The sequence below is a fragment of the Chiloscyllium plagiosum genome, chromosome 21, assembly GCF_004010195.1.
Source record: "Chiloscyllium plagiosum isolate BGI_BamShark_2017 chromosome 21, ASM401019v2, whole genome shotgun sequence".
In the NCBI taxonomy this organism is placed as follows: Eukaryota; Metazoa; Chordata; class Chondrichthyes; order Orectolobiformes; family Hemiscylliidae; genus Chiloscyllium; species Chiloscyllium plagiosum.
In genome coordinates this window covers 4,783,665-4,806,730 of record NC_057730.1, presented here as the reverse complement: position 1 = coordinate 4,806,730, position 23,066 = coordinate 4,783,665, and the positions used below count along the sequence as shown (strand labels likewise).

The 23,066-nt window shown below is 46.9% G+C and overlaps 1 long non-coding RNA gene across 1 annotated transcript in view; it reads left to right on the top strand.

Annotated features, from left to right (window-relative positions):
• Nucleotides 1–13,301, top strand: part of LOC122560378 — a 16,033-nt gene extending 2,732 nt beyond the window's left edge. Inside the window, exon 3 of the long non-coding RNA XR_006314727.1 lies at nucleotides 12,475–13,301. This is a non-coding gene — a long non-coding RNA (uncharacterized LOC122560378). The remainder of the gene's footprint in view (nucleotides 1–12,474) is intronic.
• The last annotated feature ends 9,765 nt before the right edge of the window (nucleotides 13,302–23,066 follow it).

The following is a 23,066-nucleotide window of genomic DNA, read 5'->3' as shown; positions in this document are numbered from 1 at the left end:
CCCTATCACCTTCATCCCCTCCCCCAATCACCTATTGTACTCTATGCTACTTTCTCCCCACCCCTACCCTCCTCTAGCTTATCTCTCCACGCTTCAGGCTCTTTGCCTGTATTCCTGATGAAGGGCTTTTGCCCGAAACGTCGATTTTACTGCTCCTTGGATGCTGCCTGAACTGCTGTGCTATTCCAGCACCACTAATCCAGAATCTGGTTTCCAGCGTCTGCAGTCATTGTTTTTACCTCTGGAATCAACCCAATGAATCTCCTCTGTGTCCTCTCCAGTGCCCTATATGACTTTTCTCAAGTTAAGGTGAAGAGGTGAACAGCACTGAACTCAGTACAGGAAATGCTTCAGTAACCTTAGGAGATCAGTGAATATTAACACAGTGACATAGTTACCTATACCCTGATTTATACATCACTCCACAACCCACTCTGCCTTAGAACATAGAACATTACAGCGCAGTTCAGACCCTTCAGCCCTCGATGTTGCGCCGACCTGTGAAAACAATCTGATGCCCATCTAACCTACACTGTTGCATTAATATCCATATGTATGTCAGATGCCTTATCGCTCCATTGCTTCACTGCCGTTGTCATATGCAGCGAGAACAGCAATTTTATTTGTGTACTGTCTTGGATGTCATAGAATGACAGAAGTATAAAGAACAAAAAACTCATCAATTCACATGAATAAAAATGGCCAAAAAGCTTGGGCAAGGAGTCCCAAGGAGTATAAAGAGGTAGAAAAGGAGGGAAATCCAGAGTTTGAAGCCCAGGCAGCAGAAAGCTGTGATAAGTAGGAGAGTCATTGGCATTGAGGATGCTTGAGAGACCAGAATTAGAGGAGTGTAGATATCTTGAAGGATTGTAGGGCTGGAAGGTACAAAGACAGGGAGGAGCAGGGCAAAACAAAGGATGAGCATTGGCTTCTTGTTTGTCAGGAAGCCAATGTGGGTCAGTGAGCACAAGAGTGACAAGGTGAACAGGACTCAGTACAAAACAAGACATGAGCAGCCGAGTTCTAGATAACCACAAATAAAAAAAAAGAAACTGCTGGAAAAGTTCAAGAGGTCCGGCAAAACCTGTGGAAAGAAATCAGCATTTAATGTTTCAGGTCGAGTGACTCTTCCTCAGAACTCAGATGACCTCAGGTTTATGGAAGGTGAAATATGAGAGACTGGCCAATAGTCAAATCTGGAGGAAACAAAGGCAGGATTTTAACAGCAGAGGAGCTGAGGTAAGGGTAGAGTTTGACAACGCAGCAGAGGTGGAAATAACAGTCTTTGTGTTGGCACAGAGAGGCAGTCAAGTGTTGGATTCCATCAGTGCACTTGTGAGAAATGGCACTGTGTTGACGTGTTCTACATTTCATAGGCTTTTATACTTCACCCATACACATTTTTTTCCACTTTAACATTCATTACAGACAGCCAAAGCACGCATGGAATAGTAAACATGGTATAACCTTTATCACAGACAATTCATTTCCTTTCTCCCTGAACAAGGGGGAATGGGTGGGTTGCGCTTCGACGGGTTGGTGTGGACTTGTTGGGCCGAAGGGCCTGTTTCCACACTGTAAGTAATCTAATCTAATCTAATCTAAAACCGCCTTTCATGCTCTCATTGCATATCTTGAAGTTGTCCAGCCTTCTGCATTTCATTAAGATATAACTTTTGGAAAAGTGTTAGTGTGGTTGACACTGGAGGAAGTGGACTAGCCCAGAGCATTAACAACTTGGGGATTCAAATATGTTGTGGCGCAATGTGGTGATTTATTTCCTTTTTTATAGAAAAATAAACACTTGTGAATAAATGCCTTGTTTGTTTTGATTTGTTAGAGCCTATAAAGGCATTTTTGTTACTAATTTATGGATACATTCTTAATTTATGCTGCTAGCCCATATAATGTAAATAGCTCTTAATGGCTGTTCATAACGACCCAAAAATCAAGTTACAGATTAAACAAAAGGCATGAGAGATAGTCATGAAGAAGAATGTATTCCCAATAAATACCTACAGTGCAATGCCCAGACGACAAGAAATAAATTTGCTGATTTTTTAAAAACTCTTCCTTCAATTCTATTAAATTACTGGAATTTTAACATGGCTGCTTTTGAACACAGAATGACTACAGGAGTGGCATGATGGCTCAGTGGTTAGCTCTTGCCTCACAGCGCCAGGAACCTATGTTTGATTCCATCCTCGGGCAACTGTCTGTGTGGGTTTGCTCTAATTTCCTCCTGCAGTCCAAAGATGTGCAGGTCAGGTGGATAGGCTATGCTAAATTGCCCTGTAGTGTCCAGGGATGTACAGGTTAGGTGGGTGTACAGTCATGGGAAGTGCAGGGTTATAGGGATAGGGAGTGAGGTGAGTTTGAATGGGATGCTGTTCGGAGGGTTGGTATGGATCTGATGGGTGGAATGGCCTGCTTCCACACACGTAGGGGATTGTATGACTTTCTATAAATTGCCAGCAATTTCCAGAGGGCAAAGGCTTACATCATCCTTCAGTAATGTGACATTTCTTGCATTTTATAAACATTCCAGCTAACCCAGCACAAGGGACTTGTCAATAAGATAAAACCCAGGATATGCTGGAGAAACTCAGCAACTCTGGCAGCATCTGCAGAGAAAGAAGCAAAGTTAACATTTCTAGATCAACAAATTTGAATCATTGAACTCCAAAAACTGACTGTTTCATCCTCTCTCTACAAATGCTGCCTGATCTGCTGAGTTTCTCCAACCCTTTCTGTTTTTATTTCCAATCTCTAGCATCTACAGTATATTTCTTGGATGCTTCTGTGTGTGAGTATGTGTCACAACCCCTTCTCCTTAATTCTAAATGCAGTAATAAATCTTACTTTGTTACAATCCAAAATAATTTACTGTGGGTCATGTGAAATTGGAATTCACAAACACCGTTTGAGGAAACATACCAATGCCTATTTTTAAACAAAAAAGAAAAACAGGAAAAGAACATTTAACAAACAAGCTGTGTTAATGTAGGAGAGGAGGACAGTGAAATTAATTCAGTTCACCCTGCCTCATCTCAGTGACAAGTTTTAATTATTTACTTTTTGGAAAATACAGTGCGATGTCACATTAAGCATTTTTAAGCTGTGGTCTTTAGACTCTTTGAAAGCTACAATTACACTTGATTTGATGATGCAATGTTATGCTTCTATTGGGTGTGTGAATTATATTTATTTTGATATTAATATATTCTGCTATCAGGGCAAAACTTTTCCCGAATATTTTCTAAAGCCCATGCTTTTAACCAGTAGGCTTTTCATCTCATTTGTGACTTGAACCATGTATAATTCTTGGAGAGATTGTCAGAGTAAATGCAGGAAAGATGTTTCCGCTATCTAGGGATGGAATGGTGGGGTTTTAGAAGCATGAGACACAGTTTCAGAATAAGAGGGTCTGAGATGAAGAGAACTTTCTCCATACAGGGTCATGAACCTTTAGACTTCTCAATGCCAGAGAGCTATGGAGGCTCAGTCAATGTGTATATTCAAGACTAAGATCAATAGATTTCTAGACTCTAATGGATCAAGCGATATGGGAACAGTACCGACAAATAACATTAAGGCAGAAGATCAGCCATGATCACACTGATGGGCCAAATAGTCTCCTCACATTTCCTATTGTAAGGGACTGCATACTTTTCCTTTTGGACAACAGACTGGAAAATGGAAGTTGGACTCGGCAATATAGCTAAAAAAGTACCAGGGGGATTTTAAAGACCAAGTGGGATTGTGTGGCATGTGCTTTAGCTCTGTAAGAGGTGTTACTTTTTGGACCAGTGAGGTGAATATGTTCTGAGACATAGTGGCACCATAATTCTTGACAAAACTGTCCCGTGACTTCTGTCAGATTGGCTCTGCGGCAGGTTGGTTACAGACAGACCTGTGACTGCAGCGCTGCCAGAGAGCTCCAGAAGCCTGCAGACAGGCAGAATCTCCCTCCCTTTCTCTCTCCCCCTCTCTCTCTCTCCCCCCACCCCTCCGTTCTCTGTGTAAGTGAGAAGAAAACATATCTAGTGACTAATAATAAATAATTCTAGATAAGAAAAGAGCTGGATCTACCTGATCAACAATTCAATCAAAGATCAAATATCACTTCGCAGACAACATCATCATTGCTAAAAACAACAGAACTGGGAGTAATAACTCCCTATCTAATGGTCTGGACTTTTGATTTTTAGAAATCATTTTCAATGTTTATATTTTTGCCCCTAATAGTTTTGTCAAACCATCTGCTTTGTCTGTTCCATTCATGGGTGAAGGTATGTGTCTGAGGTTTAAAGGAGTATAGTTTATTATATACATATTAATAAATTACTAAACATTGCCTCATTTGTTAAAGAACAAGTTTCTTTAAAATGGGCGGCACGGTGGCACAGTGGTTAGCACTGCTGCCTCACAGCGCCAGAGACCCGGGTTCATTTCCCGCCTCAGGCGACTGACTGTGTGGAGTTTGCACATTCTCCCCGTGTCTGCGTGGGTTTCCTCCGGGTGCTCCGGTTTCCTCCCACAGTCCAAAGATGTGCAGGTCAGGTGAATTGGCCATGCTAAATTGCCCGTAGTGTTAGGTAAGGGGTAAATGTAGGGGTATGGGTGGGTTGCGCTTCGGCGGGTCGGTGTGGACTTGTTGGGCCGAAGGGCCTGTTTCCACACTGTAATGTAATCTAATCTAAATCGATTTATTTTCCTAGTAATGAAACCTGATGTGAAGTAGCTTTGACCTGAATAGAAATCAGTTAAGCAAATTAATCAGCTTGGTGGTTTGAGTGGGTGCTTACACATTAGCGATGACTTGTGGGACAGTAGGGCTCAATTGTTCTTCCTAAATGTGTCATGATTTCTTGAGCTAACTATTGATAGCTTGTTTGACTTTTTTTAACCCCCTGTGGACCCTTATCCATTGCTCTTAAGTTTCTCTGTACGTAACAAGCAGCAGAATTGACATTAGTTCAGGCCCATTGATATTTATAGGTTTGAAATTATTTGTAAATGAGCGTTGCTAAGAAACAATGCATTTTGTTGAAGCATTTGGTCTTCCTCTAAGCAGGACAATTCACAAGAAAATCCAAAGAAATGTTTGACTTTTAGCTTTATTTCTTTATTTTACATTTAACTTTGTTCTTTCTTTCTAACGGCACCTTGTATGGCAACATTGTACACTTTCCACTGTACTCCTGTACTTTTGTCCTTGAGTACACATACAATAAAAATTTAAAAATCTAAATCAAAGGGAAAATAACATTTATTCTGTATGAAAGAATAGTACTGATAGATAGAAGTATTGCCAGAAAATATTCAAAAATACCTGCTTTGGTGAGATAACAAAATTTAGGAATCACACTGCTTACTGTAGTTTGTAAGTGCTGTGCTTAGTTCATGGAAACACCATTTACAAAGTACTCTTTCCATTTTTTCTCCGAACTCAAACAAATTAAATATTCATGAATTGGGTAGGCAACGGTCTAGTGGTAGACCATTAATCACTAGACTATTAATCTGGAAATTCCACTAGTACAAAGAACAAAGAAAATTACAGCACAGGGACAGGCCCTACGGCCCTCCAAGCCTGCGCTGATCCAGATCCTCTATCTAAACCTGTTGCCTATTTTCTAAGGATCCGTATCCCTCTGCTCCTGCTCATTCATGTGTCTGTCTCAATAGATCTGAAATGAACACCTTAATGTTCTGTGGACTTGGGTTCATGTCCCACCATGGTGTAATTTGAATTCAATAAAAATATCTGAAATTAAGAATCTATTGATGACCATGAATTGATTTTTGGAAAAAAACCCATCTGATTCACTCATGACCTTCAGAGAGTAAAATCTTCCATCTTCATTTGTCTGGCCTACGTGTGACTGCAGATCCACAGCAATGTTGTTGACTCTCAACTACCCTTTGAAATGGCCTAGCAAACCTCTCAGTTGTACCAATGACTACGAAGTCTCAAAGAAATGAAATTGGATGGACCACCTGCCATCAACCTTGGCACCAAGTCAACCTTACAAAGTCCTCCTTACTAACATCTGGGGGCTAGTGCCAACACTGGGAGAGCTGTCTCACAGACGAAACATACCTTACAATGTCCCAGACACCACCATCACCAACCCCTATTATGTCTTGTCATATGGCAGGACAGAGCCAGCAGAGGTTGTGGCACAGTGGTACACAGTGGAAAGGGAATTGCCCTGTGAGTCCACTGGACCCCATGATGTCTCATGGCTTCAAGGAAACTGCCTGCTGATTATCATGTACCATGCTCCCTCAGCTAATGACTCTGTACTCTGCCATGTTGAACAACACTTGGACGAAGCACTGAGATGGCAAAAGGACACAAAATGTACTCTGGGTAGAGGATTTCAATATCCACCACTAAGAGTGGCTCAGCAGCAGTATTACTGATCGAGCTGGTCAGGTCCTAAAGGACATAGCTGGGTCTGGAGCAGGTGGTGAGGGAACCAACAAGAGATAAAAACACACTTGACCTTATCCTTACCAATCTGCCATATGCAGATGCATCTGTCTATGACAGTATCAGTAAGAGTGACCACTGCACAGTCCTTGTGGAGAGGAATCCTGATGAAGGGCTCCTGCCCGAAACATTGATTTTCCTGCTCCTCGGATGCTGCCTGACCTGCTGTGATTTTCCAGCACCACTCTAATCTTGATCCTTGTGGAGACAAAGTCCTGCCCTCAAATTGAGAATAGTGTTGTGGGGCACTATCACCGTGCTAAATGGGACAGACATCAAACAGATCTAGCAACTCAAACCTGAGCATCCATAAGGCATTGTGGGCCATCCACAGCAGCAGAATTGTACTCCAGCACAAGCTGCCATCTCATAGCCCGGCATATGCCCCACTCAACCATTACCATCGAGCCAGGGGGTCAACCCTGGTTTAATGGAGAGTGCAGGAGGGCATGCTAGGAGCAACACCAGGCATACCTAAAAAAACTGAGGTATCAACCCGGTAAAGTTAGTGAACAGAGCTACTTGTGTACCAAACTGCATAAACAGCAAGTGATACACAGAGCTAAGTGATCCCATAACCAACAGATCAGATCTAAGCTCTGCAGTCATGCCACATCCAGTAGAGAATGGTGGTGGACAATTAAACAACTCACTGGAGGAGGAAGCTCCACAAATATCTCCCCTCCTCAATGATGCAAGTGCCCAGTACATCGATGCAAAAGATAAGGCTGAAGCATTCACAGCAATCTTCAGCTAGAAGTGCCCAGTGGATGATCCATCTTAGCCTCCTCCAGTGGTCCCCAGCATCACAGACACCAGTCTTCAGCCAATTCAATCCACTCCATGTGAGATCAAGAACCAGTCAGAGGCACTGGATACTGGAAAGGAATGGGCCCTGACAACATTCTGGCAGTAGTAATGAAAGACTTGTGCTTCAGAACTTGCTGCTTCTGTAGCCAAGCTGTTTCAGTACAGTTACAAAACTGGTATCGACCTAACAATCTGGAAAATTGCCTAGGTATGCCCTTGTACACAAAAAAAAGGACAAATCCAACCCGACTAATTATCACCCCATCAATCTGCTCTCAATCATCAGTAAAGTGATGGAAAGTGTCATCAACATTGCTATCAAGTAGCACCCGCTCAGCAATAACCTGCTCAGTGACACCCAGTTTGGGTTCCACCTGAACCACTCAGCTCCTGACCTCATTACAGCCTTGGTTCAAACATGGACAAAAGAGCTGAAATCCAGAGGTGAGGAGAGAGTGACTGCCCTTGACATCAAGGCTGCATTCAACTGAGTGTGACATCAAGGAGCCCTAGCAAAACTGGAATCAATGGGTATTAGGGCAGAACTTCCACTGGTTGGAGTTATACCTGGTATATATGAGGATGTTTGTGGTTGTTGGAGGTCAGTCATCTCAGTTCCAGTATATCTCTGCAGGAGTTCCACAGGGCAGTATCCTAGACCCATCCATCATCAGCTGCTTTGTCAATTACCTTCCCTCCATCATAAGGTCAGAAGTAGAGATCTTTGCTGATGATTGCAGAATGTTCAGCACCATTCACATCTCCTCAGATACTGAAGCAGTCCATGTTCAAATGCAACAAAATCTGGGCAATATCCAGGCTTGGGCTGACAAATGACAAGTTACATTGGGGGCACACAAATGTCAGGCTATGACCATCACCAATAAGAAACAACCTAATCACCTTCGCTTGACATTCAATGGTGTTACCATCGCTGAGTCCCCCACTGTCAACATGCTATTGACCAAAAACTGAACTGGACTCATCACATAAACAGTGGCTACGAGGGTAGGTGAGAGGCTAGGAATACTGTTGTGAGCAACTCACCTCCTGGCTCCCAAAATCTGTCCAACATCTACAAGATACATGTCAGGAGTGTGACTTGCCTGGGTGTATGCAACCCCAACACTCAAAAACTTGACCCCATCCAGGACAAAACAGCCCGTGTGATTGGCACTGTATCAGTAGCAGAAATGTGTACCATCTAAGAGATGCACTATAGACATATATCAAAGATCCTGAGTCAGCATCTTCGAAACCTATGACCTCTTCTATTTGGAAGGACAAGGGCAGCAGATTCATGGCAACATCACTCTTTGCAAGTTCCCCTCCAAGCCACTCACCATCTTAACTTGCTTCACTGTCGCTGAATCAAAATCCTAGAATTCCCTCCCTAATTGCGTTCAGGGTGAGCTCACAGCTCGTGGACTGCAGTGGTTCAAGAAGACAGCTCCCTACCACCTTCTCAAGGGCAATTAGGGATGGACAATAAATGTTGGACCCAGCCAGCGACGCCACAAACCACAAATGAATAATTAAAAAAAGAACCAATGTAACACATTTACCACAGATTTGTTTCTTTTCTGAATTTGTGTTGTTTTATTATACATAATAATATTCATCATCAAATTCCTGTCTCAAGCATCATTTACCACAATCTGACCATGCCATATGTTTACACTAATCCAACAGATAATCTGATGTGTGTTTTTTGTTCTTCTATTTTATATCTTTCTAATTTTCTACAGCTGTAGTTGCCAGGGAAATAAATTACTTTAAGTGTCAAGAGTCTTATAACTCACCCAACATAAAACAATGTTGGTAATCTGTCCGCTTGATTCCAGCTTTTCGCTACAGGATTTCTCATGGATTGACACTGTCCGAGTTGACATTTGTGTTATTTCATCTGCATTCAAAGGATAATTAGCTAGAAAAGGTCATGTATCCATCATGAAGCCATTCCAACTTTTCTGTTCATTTGAGTTGGTAGATGGAAGATCAGGAGAATTGTAATAATCATTTACTTTCATTCATTAAGTTATAGAGCATAGAAATAGACCCTTCAGTCCAACTCGGCCTACTGACCTGATATCCTAAATTAATCTAGTCCCATTTGCCAGCACTCGGCCCATATCCCTCCAAACCCTTCCTTTTCATGTACCCATCCAGATGCCTTTTAAATGTTGCAACTGTACCAGCCTTCACCACTTCCTCTGGCAGCTCATTCCATCCACACACCACTCTCTGTGTGAAAAAGTTGTTCGTCAGGTCCCTTTTAAATCTTTCCCTTTGCACCTTAAACTTATGCCCTCTAGTTTTGGACTCCCCTATCCTGGGAAAAAGACCTTGAGTATTCACCCTATCCATGCCCCTCATGATCTTATAAACCTCTATAAGATCACCCCTCAGTCTCCAGGCAAAATAGCCCCAGTCTATTTAGATTAGATTAGATTAGATTACTTACAGTGTGGAAACAGGCCCTTCGGCCCAACAAGTCCACACCGACCCACCGAAGCGCAACCCACCCATACCCGCTACATTTACCCTTTACCTAACACTACGGGCAATTTAGCATGGCCAATTCACCTGACCTGCACATCTTTGGACTGTGGGAGGAAACCGGAGCACCCGGAGGAAACCCACGCAGATACGGGGAGAATGTGCAAACTCCACACAGTCAGTCGCCTGAGGCGGGAATTGAACCCAGGTCTCTGGAGCTGTGAGGCAGCAGTGCTAACCACTCTGCCACCGTGCCACCCATTTAGCTTCTCCTATAGCTCAAACCCTCCAACCCCTGTTATTTTCCTTTCTATGCCCTGTACTCTGAGATCAGTTATGACCTTATGGCAAAAGCCTAGCCCTGTATTTTGGACCAGAGGAGGCGAGCACCAGCTGGAGGCCATTTCCTTAAGTAGAGCCAAGGTGGCACTGCCAAGAGACATGGATTAGCAGGCTGGTTGTTAACATAATTGTTAAGTTTCCTTGCCCTTTTGCCTCACCACCAACTTGGATAGATGCATGAAGAATCTATATTCTGGATTAGTGGTGCTGGAAGAGCACAGCAGTTCAGGCAGCAAAAGCCCTTCATCAGGAATAAAGGCAGAGAGCCTGAAGCGTGGAGAGATAACCTAGAGGAGGGTGGGGAATCTAGCCTGATGGCAAATATAAATATCACAATCATAAATGCTAATATAACAGATTTACGCAATTGTCTTACCACCTTCAAAGATTGGTGCATGTTAACCTTATTTCTCACTCCTCTGCCTCTCTACCTCTCTCCCTACATGCCTTTAAACTTGTTCCATTTAGTTTACATTCCTCACAAAATACATCTGAAAATGTGTTGCTAATGCCCGAAACGTCGATTCTCCTGTTCCCTGGATGCTGCCTGACCTGCTGCGCTTTTCCAGCAACACATTTTCAGCTCTGATCTCCAGCATCTGCAGACCTCACTTTCTTCACAAAATACATCATTCACCTTCTCTGCTAGAAATCTCAATCCCTACCTTTTCTCCCGTGTTCTCCTGTAGGCTGCTACTGTTCTCCATGTGGTTTATTATATTTCCAAATGTCACTTTATTTAAAACCTTTGAAATGACTCTTCCCAAACCCAGAGCATTCATATATATTAAAAAGAATTGTGGTCCTGTGACCACTGGAGAACACTATTATAAGTCCTCCTTCAGTCTGAGAAACAACTATTCATCACTACTCTCTGCTTTATGTACCTCAACCAATCTTGCACTCACACATCCATGGAGTCATAGAGTCATGCAGCATGGAAACAGACCCTTCAGTCCAACTCTGAACACTTCATAGTCATATACCCATCCAAATGTCGTGTGAAGAGAGATTGAACAGTTTAGGCCTCTCCAGAATTCAGAAGAATGAGGGGAGATCAAATTGAGGCATTTGAGGATGCTTCCTCTTGTGAGGCATTCTAGGATGAGAGGTCACAGTCTTAGGATAAGCAAATCTAAAACAGATTCGAGGAGAAATTACTTCTCCCATAGATTGTGAATCTATGAAATTTGCTACCCCAAAGTGCAGTGGATGCTGGGACAGTGAGCAAATTTAAGGAGGAGTTAGACAGATTTTTAATTGGTCATGGGTTGAAGGGATATGGAGAGAAGGCAGGGAAATGGGGGTGAGCAGCATTTCAGCCATGATCGAATGGCGGAGTAGACCCGATGGACCAAACGGCCTAATTCTGCTCCTATATCTTATGAACTTATGAAATGTTGGTAGCCATGATGTGGAGTTGCTGGTGTTGGATTGATGAAGGAGCAGCGCTCCGAAAGCTTGTGACTTGAAATAAACCTGTTGGACTATAACCTGGCACCGTGTGACTTCTGACCTTTTAAATGTTGTACCAGCCTCTACCACTTCCTCAGGCAGCTCATTTCGTACACACACCACCCTCTGTGTGAAAAAGTAACTCCTCACGTCCTTATTAAATATTTCCCCTCTCACCTTAACCTATGCCTTTTAGTTTTAGATTCCCCTACCCTGGGGATAAAGACCTTGGCTTTTCACCCTATCCATGCCCCTCATGATTTTATAAACCTCTATAAAGTCACCACAGCCTCCAACACTCCAGGGAAAGTAGCCCCAGCCTATTCAGCCTCTCCCTATAACAAAACACCTCCAGTCCTGGCAACATCTGTGTAAATCTTTTCTGCACCCTCTCAAGTTTAACAACATTTTTCCTATAGAAGGGTGACCAGAATTGGAGACGGTATTCTAAAAGTGGCCTCACCAATGTTGTGTACAGCCATTGCTTCATTAATCACATATACTTCAGCTTTTCTATGAGATCAATTGTATTTGTCACTACCATAATTAGTTTATAATTTATTAAAGGAATAATGGTCACATTAACACAGATTCTTAGCATACCTTCTCAAAGGTCAATCATTTTGACCATTAAGAAGCGCTAACATAAATGAGCAGACTCTCTCTGCCGTCTGTAAGAAATTAAACACTCTGTAAAAGAGTGTGTTACGTTTCCATAGAAACTCAATGTGCAGCATTGGATTTTAAATGTGCAGAGCCCTACTGCTCATTTCCTGTTGACGACTGAGTTTAGAGAGTCTAATTACTGCATTGTATTGGCACAATCTGTGAACAACTATTCTACTCTTTGTGTTTATTTTCCTTAGGTACTGGATGCCTGTGTTTCACACTTGTGTACAAACTCAACACTCACTTCTACGTTTTCACAGAACGTTTGCCCCACGTTCTTCCCTCTTTATCTGAAGGTGCTGATTAATGCTGCGATACATGCTCACAGGTGCTGTAATGCCATGGCACTTTGCTCACTGTTTCATACAGTAAGTGCCAGTTTGTGGCAACAAAGAGCAATTTTGACGCTAGGAGGTGAGTGACTTTTTGATTCCCCAAAGTCTGTCCGACACTTACAAGGCACAGGTCAGGAGTGTGATGGAATACTCCCCATTTGCCTGGATGAGTTCAGCTCCAACAACACTCAAGAAACCTAACACCATCCAAGATGAAGCACTTGATTGGTACGCCATCCAACACTTTCAACATTCACACCTTTCAATACCAACAATCAATGACAGCAGTCTGTACTACTCACGACATGCACTCCATAAACTCACCAAGACTCCTTAAGGCAGCACTTTCTAAATCCATGACCCTCAATGTGGTGATTGTAATGAGGTCAGATGGGTGGACTGCATAGAATACAAATTCCCTGACTGGGGCTGTTAATCTGGTCCAATCAGGGAGCCCTGGCTGACACACACAAAAAAGGAGTGTTCAGACAATCTGACACTCTGTGAACTGGTTCTGAGGAAACTGGACTGGTGTCGAGGACTTTGCACGTGTTAATAAAGGGTGACATGTTGGCAGGATGCTGGCCTCCGTAGAGTTATTTCAGTGGCGACAAGAGTAATGCACATACCTGAAGAAACATGCTCAACACAGTCTGCTTTGAGTTGAGGTAAGCATTTCTGGCGTCATTCTATTATTTGGGAAGCTTGACCTGTTTGATCCTGCCATCAAAGACTGGGCCCAATAGGTGGAAAGAATGTATTTTTTGTTCTGGGTAAATGACATTGGGGCAGATGAAAAGCAATAAGTAATTTTCCTGACAGCTTGTGGACTTGCAGCTTTTTCAGTTATTAGGAGCCTAATTTAGGAGGCAACAATGCTAAAACCTAATGGATTTTGTTAAGGAATATTTTGACTCCAAACCTCCTGTAATTCTGAAATGCTAATTTTACTCGGCAATTTGAGAAACAGGGGAATCCGTACTGAGACATTTGACTAGGTTAAGAAGACTGGGAGAGACCTGTGACTTTGGTTTTATTCTTAATGAGATACTGAGAGATTGGTTGGTATATGGGATTAATGATGTGCAAAGGCACCTGCTATCTGAAGCCCAACTGGACTTCAAACAGGCCCCAGAATTGGCTTTATCATTGTAAAATGCAGCACGTGGAGCATATAACTTGCAGGATGGTCCGATGGAAGCGGACACCCTCGCCAGATTGACTGAGGTTGGGGAACACTACTTGAGTGAAGGCAATTTCATTGCCTCATTCAGGACACATCCTGATCAGACAAACTCTAGGTCAGCCCACAGAAAACTTCCAGCACAAAGTCAAGCCTCAGCCAAACCGTTAATATTTTCTTCAGGAGCAAGCGATCGTAGTTGCTGCCAGACACGAGATAGCAAAGGAGTCCCACTAGACCTAAACTGAGCCAAAGAACTCATAGGCCAGTATCCAGAAGATAGATAGCAAAGTAGTCCCACGAGACCTAAACTGAGCCAAAGAACTCATAGGCCAGTATCCAGAAGATAGATAGCAAAGTAGTCCCACTAGACCTAAACTGAGCCAAAGAACTCATAGGCCAGTATCCACCCCCCTAGAAAATCTACCTACTCCTGGTTTGGAACAGTTAAATTGCTTAGCAACATCCAAATCAGAACCAAACAAAATAAACGTTTGATTAAATGGTCACCCAGTTCTAATGGAGGTCAACACCAGTGCGGCTGTTTCAGTGATTGCAGAACCAGTCTTCAACAATATTTGTTCTGGACTCCAACCCTTAAGTTTATGTAAGACCTCTGCTAGACTGAGAGCCTAAACAGGGGAACCTCTACAATTTAAGGATACAACCCTTTGGTTCCAGATTCTTATGGGCAGAAGCTGGTTCAGTTCCCAATGATTGTAGTAAAAGGCTCAGGCCCAACACTGATGGGATGAAATTGATTGAGAAAGGTTCACTTTGATTGGCTCACCATTTTTCAATTGGAAAGTGGCTACCTGTGTGAAGTCCTCATTAGACTCATAGAGTCATAAAGATGTACAGCACAGAAACAGACCCTTTGGTCCAACTTGTCCATGCCAACCAGATATCCCAACCCAATCTAGACTTACCTGCCAGCACCTGGTCCATATCCCTCCAAATGCTTCCTATTCATATACCCATCCAGATGCCTTTTCAATGTTGCAATTGTACCAGCCTCCACCACTTCTTCTGGCAGCTCATTCCATACATGTACCACCCTCTACGTGAAAACGTTTCCCCTTATGTCTCTTTTATATCTTGCCCGTCTCTCCCTAAACCTATGCCCTCTAGTTCTGGACTCCCTGACCCCAGGGAAAAGACTTTGTTCATTCATTTTATCCATGCCCCTCATGATTTTATAAACCTCTATTAGGTCACCCCTCAGTCTCTGGCACTCCAGGGAAAACAGCCCCAGCCTTTTCAACCTCTCCCTGTAGCTCAAATCCTCCAAACCTGGCAACATCCTTGTACATTTTGTCTAAACCCTTTCAAATTTCACAACATCTTTCCGATAGGGAGGAGACCAGAATTGCACATAATATTCCAACCGTGGTTTAGCCAATGTCCTGTACGGCCGCAACATGACCTCCCAGCTCTTGTAATCAATACTCTGACCAATAAAGGAAAGCATACCAAACGCCTTCTTCACTATTCTATCTACCTGTGACTCCACTTTCAAGGAGCTATGAACCTGCACTCCAAGGTCTCTTTGTTCAGCAACACTCCCTAGGACCTTACCATTAAGTGTATAAGTCCTGCTAAGATTTGCGTTCCCAAAAATGCAGCACCTCATATTTATCTAAATTAAACTCCATCTGCCACTTCTCAGTCCATTGGCCCATTTGACCAAGATCCCATTGTAATCTGAGGCAACTTTCTTCGCTGAGAAAGTGAGGGCTGCAGATGCTGGAGATCAGAGCTGAAAATGTGTTGCTGGAAAAGGGCAGCAGGTCAGGCAGCATCCAAGGAACAGGAGAATCGACGTTTCGGGCATAAGCCTGAAGAAGGGCTTATGCCCGAAACGTCGATTCTCCTGTTCCTTGGATGCTGCCTGACCTGCTGCGCTTTTCCAGCAACACATTTTCAGCAACTTTCTTCGCTGTCCACTACACCTCTAATTTTGATGTCATCTGCAAATTTACTAACTGTACCTCTTATGCTCATATCCAAATCATTTAGAGAAATGATGAAAAGTAGTGGTCCCAGCACCGATCCTTATGGCACTCCGCTGGTCACAGGCTTCCATTCTGTAAAACAACCCTCCACGACCACCCTCTGTCTTCTACCTTTGAGCCAGTTCTGTATCCAAATGGCGAGTTCCCCTGTATTCCATGAGACCTAACCTTGCTAACCAATCTCCCATGAGGAACCTTGTCGAACGCCTTACTGAAGTCTATATAGATCACGTGCACCGATCTGCCCTCATCAATCCTCTTTGTTAATTCTTCAAAAAACTCAATCGAGATTGTGAGACATGATTTCCCATGCACAATGCCATGTTGACTATCCCTAATCAGTCCTTGCCTTTCCAAATACATGTACATCCTGTCCCTCATGATTCCCTTCAACAACGTGCTCACCACTGAGGTCAGGCTCACTGGTCTATAGTTCCCTGGCTTGTCCTTCCCACCCTTCCTAAACAGTGGCACCACGTTAGGCAACCTCCAGTCTTCCGGCACCTCACCTGTGACTATCGATGATAAAAATATCTCAGCAAGGGACCCTGCAATCACTTCTCGAGCTTCCCACAGAGTTCTAGGGCCACCTTTACATGGTGACCTGGAAGCAATTCCATGATTCTACCAGGCCTGTCCCAGTACTATTTGCCTTTCGAGCAAAAGTAGAGGCAGAAATCAGGAGGCTGGAAAGTGAAGGAATCATCAAACCCCAGTCCAGTTTGTGGAATGGGCAGCATCGGTCATACCGATTGTGAAACCTGAATGTTGGTTTGCCTTTGTGGGGATTTTAAACAAATGGTAAACTGTTTTTCGCAACTGGTTCAATACCCCATCCCTTACTTAGAGGATTTATACACAAAGCTAGTCAGGGTGGGGGTGCTGGCCTTCACGAGCTGGACATGAGCCATGTGCACTTACAATTGCAGCTAGATGAAGATTCAATATTAAATATATGCCACAATTAATATACCTTGGTGGCATCGGGGTAGTACTGACTCATGGGTGGCCCGATTGAGAGGCACACCCATCCTGGCACGTTTACATCAACTCCTAGACCAGGGTCAGCCTTGGAAAGCCATAGGTTTCAGGGAAGTGAAGAAACAGCAATCATCCTCTAAGCGAGATCCCAAGCGAGATCTGTTACTGACATGCAATGTCTCCCCGTAAGGCATCAGGGTAGTGTAAGCTCATAGATGGCCCAGTGAAGAGGAATGCACAACAACGTATGCATCCAGGACTTTTGCTAATGCAGAGGATAAATACACCCAGATCGAGAAGGAAGATTTGGCTGTCATGGTTGGAGACTGGAGGTTCTGCCAATACATTTATGGACATAAATTTATTGTCATAACAGACCACAAACCCCTGCTGGGTCTAATTAAAGAGGACAAGGCAGTGCTGCCCATAGCTTCAGGCCGAATTTAGCAGTGGGTTATTATACTAAGTGCGTAATTACAAGTTGGAACACTGTCCAGGAGGCCAGTAGTAGATGTAGATGCATTGAGTCACCGTGCACTGGCAGATACACCACAAGTGGTATCACCACTGGATGAGTCTGTAATGGTTTTAAATTTTCTGGACACACTTCCAGTCACAGCTGACAATAGCAGAGTTTGGATGCAGAAAGATGTGGTCCTGGCAACACTGAAACAGCTGGTGGTGAAGGGGGAAAGCAAAGCACTATCACAACCAGAACTGAAACCTTTTTGGACCCGGAGAGACCAGATCACAAAAGAGGACAGTGTATTATAACGGGAGAAGAGTGATTGTCCTCAGCAAAGGTCACTGTCAGATAATGGCTGAACTCCACTGGGGTCATCCAGCAGTTTCCAAAATGAAGTTGGTGACCAGGCCTGGATATAGACATAGCTGCAATGGTGGGCAGTGCCCTTAATGCCAACAAGGACGAAAATTACTGCCAGCAGCTCCCTCATCTGTGGGAATGGTCAGTTAAACCCTGGACTTGGTTACACATTGACTGTGCAGGTCCTTTCATGGATTCAATGTTCTTTGTCATTATGGACACCCAGTCAAATAGATTGGACATGCATAGAGTTCATTGGTCAAACACAGGGATGGTGACAGAAAAACTGCAATACACAGACTCCGAGAAGTGTTGGTCATGGCTAACTGGCCATCGTTTACCAGCAGAGAATTTGAGTATTTCCTAAAGTCGAATAGTATTCTACATATAAGGACAACTCTATACCATCCATCATCCAATGGTCTGACAGAAATAGCAGTTCAAATGCAGGCTTAAAGAAACAGCCTAGCTAGATACTGAACTGTCCTGGTTCCTATTTGATTATAGGACCACCCCTCACACAACTACAGTAATTGCTCCTGCAGAGTTGCAGGTTAAATCTGATGTTCCTGGACCTGGTGGGGAAGGATGAAACAGGAACACCAATGCTGGACAAAAGATTATACCAAGTGGGAGAGACCGTTTACTTCAGGGGTGGAAGTTTGGTGTAGGAACAATGGGAATGGCCCTACGTGGGTAGGAGGCATAATCAACCACAAGGTCAGGACCAGTGACGTATAAAGTTCGGGTAGGAGTGACTGTCCCGAACAAGCACGTGGACCATATGAAAGCCGTGAAGTGGTGCAGGGGTAAAACGTGTCCGGCTCCTCGGAACAGTTGGAAAGGCTGCCGGAACCCATAGGTTCACCCTCTCCGTGCAGTGTTGAAGAGACCTCTGAATCTGAGATGGGCACGATGGATGTTGCTGCTGGAAGAGAGTGAATTTCTCCCAAGGTGTTCCAGGCACAAGAGGTGAGCAACTGTGTATTACACACCGCCCATATCCAACAGAGGAACCTGACCCGATGCAAAAACATCCCAGGAGCCGTTACAAGAAAAAAGAAGTGGCCCATGTCCTCAGACACAGGGAAAGGGATGTAGTGATTGTAACGAGATCAGCCAGGTGGACCTCATAGAATGGGGCTGTTAACCTGGTCCAAACAAGGAGCCCTGGCAGACAGATATAAACAGGAGTGTACACAGCACTGCCCTTTGATGTGAAGGGCCGTGTTTGTCACTGGCCACCCGGGTGTTTTCCTATCTTCCTGGTGGTGGAATTTGAATAAAGATTCGTGCACTTTGTGTCTTCCACTGTGTCTCACACCTGCACACGCACACCATGGGTGGTGGGGATAAAATAAGCACTACCGCACTTAGGTGGTAGTGTGGGGGTTAAATTTAAAAAAATAAACAGGAGAAAAAAAAAATTAAAAAAAAAATAAAATGGTGTCTCTACCAAAAAAAAATAAACAGGAGTGTCTATTTCCCCCCTCCAATTCTATTTTGATTTAATCCCTGCCCTCCCTTCACTGTTTTGATCACACAGCACTGCCCTTTGATATGAAGGGCACTGCTTGTCACTGGCCACTCAGGTGTTTGCCTATCTTGAGAGTTTGATCAGTGTGAGTGAGTGTGCACACGTGCAAGGACTCTCCTCCTTGAAGGGGACTATCCCTGGACTCGCTGCCCTGCATCCAGAGAGAGGAAGGAAGGAAGGAAGAAGAGGAGGAGGCAAAAGCAGAAGGAGGTGAGAGATTTTGAGTCTGTGGTCTACTTTTGGAGCTGCAGCCTGGGCCTCACCCAGGTCAAGGCAGTGTTGCTGCTGACCTGGGGGCCCACTCCCACTGCTGGTCTCTGGGACCCTGCCCGGACCTGCCTCAGCTCTTGCTGCTTGGGGCCTGCCTCACTGCTGCTGCCTGGGACTTGCCTTGGGGCCCCTCCCAGGACCTTCACCACTGCCACTGCTGGAGGCCCACCTCCACTGCTGCTGCTGCCTGGGACTCAATTTTGGAGCTGCCTGGGACAGGTCTGCCCCCCACTGCTGCGACCGAGGGCCTGCCTAGGACTTGCCAGAGGACTGCCTCCACTGCTGCTGTTGTCTGAGGCCAACCTCCACCACCGCTGCCTGGGACTCGCCTTGGGGCCCCTCCCCACAACCTCCACCACTACTGCTGCCTGGGACTCAATTTTGGGGCTGCCTGGGACTTGCCTAGGGGACCCTCCCCAACAGGTCTGACCCCCACCGTTGCGACCGAGGGCCTGCCTAGGACTTGCCTGAGGCCTGCCTCCACCGCCGCTGCCTGGGACTCGCCTTGTCCCCTCCCCAGGACCTCCACCACTGCCACTGCTGGAGGCCCACCTCCACTGCTGCTACTGCCTGGGACTTGCCTTGGGGACCCTCCCCAACAGGTCTGCCCCCACCGCTGCGACTGAGGGCCTACCTGAGACTCGCCTGAGGCCTGCCTCCACCGCTGCTGTTGCCTGAGGCCTATCTCCACCACCGCTGCTTGGGACTCGCCTTGGGCCCCTCCCCACAACCTCCACCACTACTGCTGCTAGAGGCCCACTTCTACCACCGCTGCTTGGGACTCTCCTTGGGGCCCCGCCACCACTACTGCTGCCTGGGACTCAATTTTGGGGCTGCCTGGGACTTGCCTTGGGGACCCTCCCCAATAGGTCTGCCCCCACCGCTGCGACCGAGGGCCTACCTGGGACTCGCCCAAGGCCTGCTTCCACCGCTGCTGTTGCCTGAGGCCGGTCTCCACCGTCGCTGCCTGGGACTCGCCTTGGGTGACTGGCCTGGGGCCCCTCCCCACAACCTCCACCACTGCTGCTGCCAGAGGCCCACCTCCACCGCTGCTGCCTGGGGCCTACCAATATCCAGCAGCAGAGTATGGCGAGCCCGAAGGTCGCGGGGCCCAGCCGCACCTACGCCGGGGTAGCCGCTGCCTTGGGCTCGGCCGTCCCAACCCCGGCCGCAACCGCAACCTCCTTCAGGCACCTGACTAAACGCCTGGGGGTAAAGGCCTATCCCCACCCCAACATGACCATCGAGGCCTGCAGCAAGACCATGGCTAGTGTGGTCGGCCCACTGGCCATCGTCGCTGCCGCCCGGATGTACAGGAAGGCCGTCTTCTTCCTTAAGACCGAGTAGGCGGTCCACCTGGCCGTGGAGAGGGGGCTCACTGTGGGCGGGACACATTTGCCCGTCGACCCTCTGGAGGTTACGGTCCAGAGGGTCGTGATCTCCAACGGCCCTTCATTGCCAGTGAGCTCCTTCTCCCCCACCTCACCACCTTGGGGGAGATCCGGTCAGGGGTCCAACTGCTCCCGCCCTCTGACACAACTACTCCTTCCGACGCCAGGTGTTCATTTGCCTGGCCCGGGAGGAGGTCACCGAGGGCTCTTTCATCCTCCTCCATGAGGGCGCGGCCTACCGCGCCTTCTGGATGGCGGACGGCGTGCGGTGCCACCTGTGTCGCGAGGTGGGGCACATTAGAAAAAACTGCCCCACCCAGAAGGCTGCCCAGCCCACGCCAACGGCTGATGGTGGTGCCGCCGCACCCACTCCCCCTCCCCCGAAGTCAACACCACAAGCCCCGGCACCGGAGGCTAAGCCAGAAGCACCGCAGAGTGTCTGGTTAAAGTTATCGGGTCCCTGATGGTGCCCCTTCGCTTCGGGAGAGGAGTGCGTCAAGGCTGCCCCCTGTCCGGCCAGCTGTATTCCCTGTGCGTGGAGCCTTTCCTGCGCCTCTTGCGGAGGAGGTTGTCAGGGCTGGTTCTGTGTGGCGCGGGCACGGGGATGCTCCTCACTTTCACCGACCCGGCTGACCTGGGGAGGATGCGCGAGTGCCAGGCCGTGTACTCGGCAGCGTCTTCTGCCAGGATCAACTGGGCCAAATGTTCCGGACTACTGGTCGGTCCGTGGCAGGTGGACTCTCTGCCGGAGGAGTTACGGAGGTTCAGCTGGAGTACCACCCATCTCCTCTACCTGGGGGTCTACCTCAGCCCGGCTGAGGAATCCTGGCCGGCCAACTGGCAGGAGCTGGAGGCCAAAGACTCGGCTCGCCTAGGCCGCTGGACAGGACTGCTCCGAGTGCTATCTTACAGGAGTCGAGTGCTGGTCATAAACCAGCTGGTGGCCGCCATGCTGTGGTACCAGCTGGTCACTTTGGTCCCGCCTCCTGACTTTGTCGCTGACATCCAGAGAACATTGATCGATTTCTTCTGGGACAAAAAGATGCACTGGGTCGCCGCGCAGGTTCTGAGTCTCCCTATTGAGGAGGGCGGTCAGTCGCTGGTGTGCGTCTGCACCCAGGTCGCGACGTTCCGCCTTCAGACCTTGCGGCGATACCTTTACGTCGAGCCTCCTCCTAGGTGGTGCGCCCTGGCGACGTATTTTTTCCGCCAGGTGCGTAACCTCAACTACGACACGCAGCTCCTGTTCGTCGACCGTGACGGTTTGGAGGTCGCCCTCAAGATGCTGCCTGTCTTTTACAAGGACCTGATCACTGTCTGGAACATGGTCGAATCGCGTCGCGCCTACCCTCCGGCTGGAGTAGCGGCTGTCGTTAGGGAGCCGTTGCGCAGGAATCCGCACCTCCGTACTCGCGGGTTCGAGTGGCTGTCGGAGGGGAGGGCCGCGGCGGCGAGGGTGACCAGGGTCGGGGACGTGCTGGGTGCCGGGGGCCTGGGCTGGACGCTGCCGCAGGACATAGCAGGCAGGGCAGCGGTGGACGTCCAGTACGTGGCCACCGCCATCCGACGCCTTAAAACGGCGGTGCTCTGACCCGACGTAGTGCACCAGTTGGAGGACGCTCAGGTGTGCGGTGGGATCCCGTCCGCGCTCACCCCAGCCCGGACGGAATTTCACATTGGCCCCAAGGTCCCGTACTTCCCGCGGGAGCCTGTGCCCCACAACCTGAGCCGCCTCCGAAATTTTAATTTTGTTTCTTTCATAGGTATAAAAAGGAGGGCCTTGTATAGACTGCTGCTGCACACCGTCCACCTCTTCTCCCTCATCCACCGTCCGGACACGCCTTGGCGTGCCCATTTGCCACCTCCAGTGGAGGGCTTTCTACGGGGGAGTCCTCCCCCTTTCTCTCGGGGATCTGGGGTGGAGGGTGCTGCACGCAGCAGTCCCCTGCAACCGCAGATTGCGGTGGTTCACGGACTCCCAGCCCAACTGCTTGTTCTGTGGCGCTGTGGAGTCCGTGGACCATGTGTATATTGGGTGTGGGCGTTTGCACTCCCTTTTTGATTTTCTGAAAAACCTCCTCCTCTGCTTTTGGTTGCACTTCAGTCCCACGCTCCTGATCTTCGGGCACCCGGTGTGGAGGAGGGAGGGGAGGTCTGAAGACTTCCTCGTGGGTCTGCTCCTGGGCCTGGCCAAACTGGCCATAAACAGGTCCAGGCAGCGGGCCGTGGAGGGGGTCGTTAGGGCCGACTG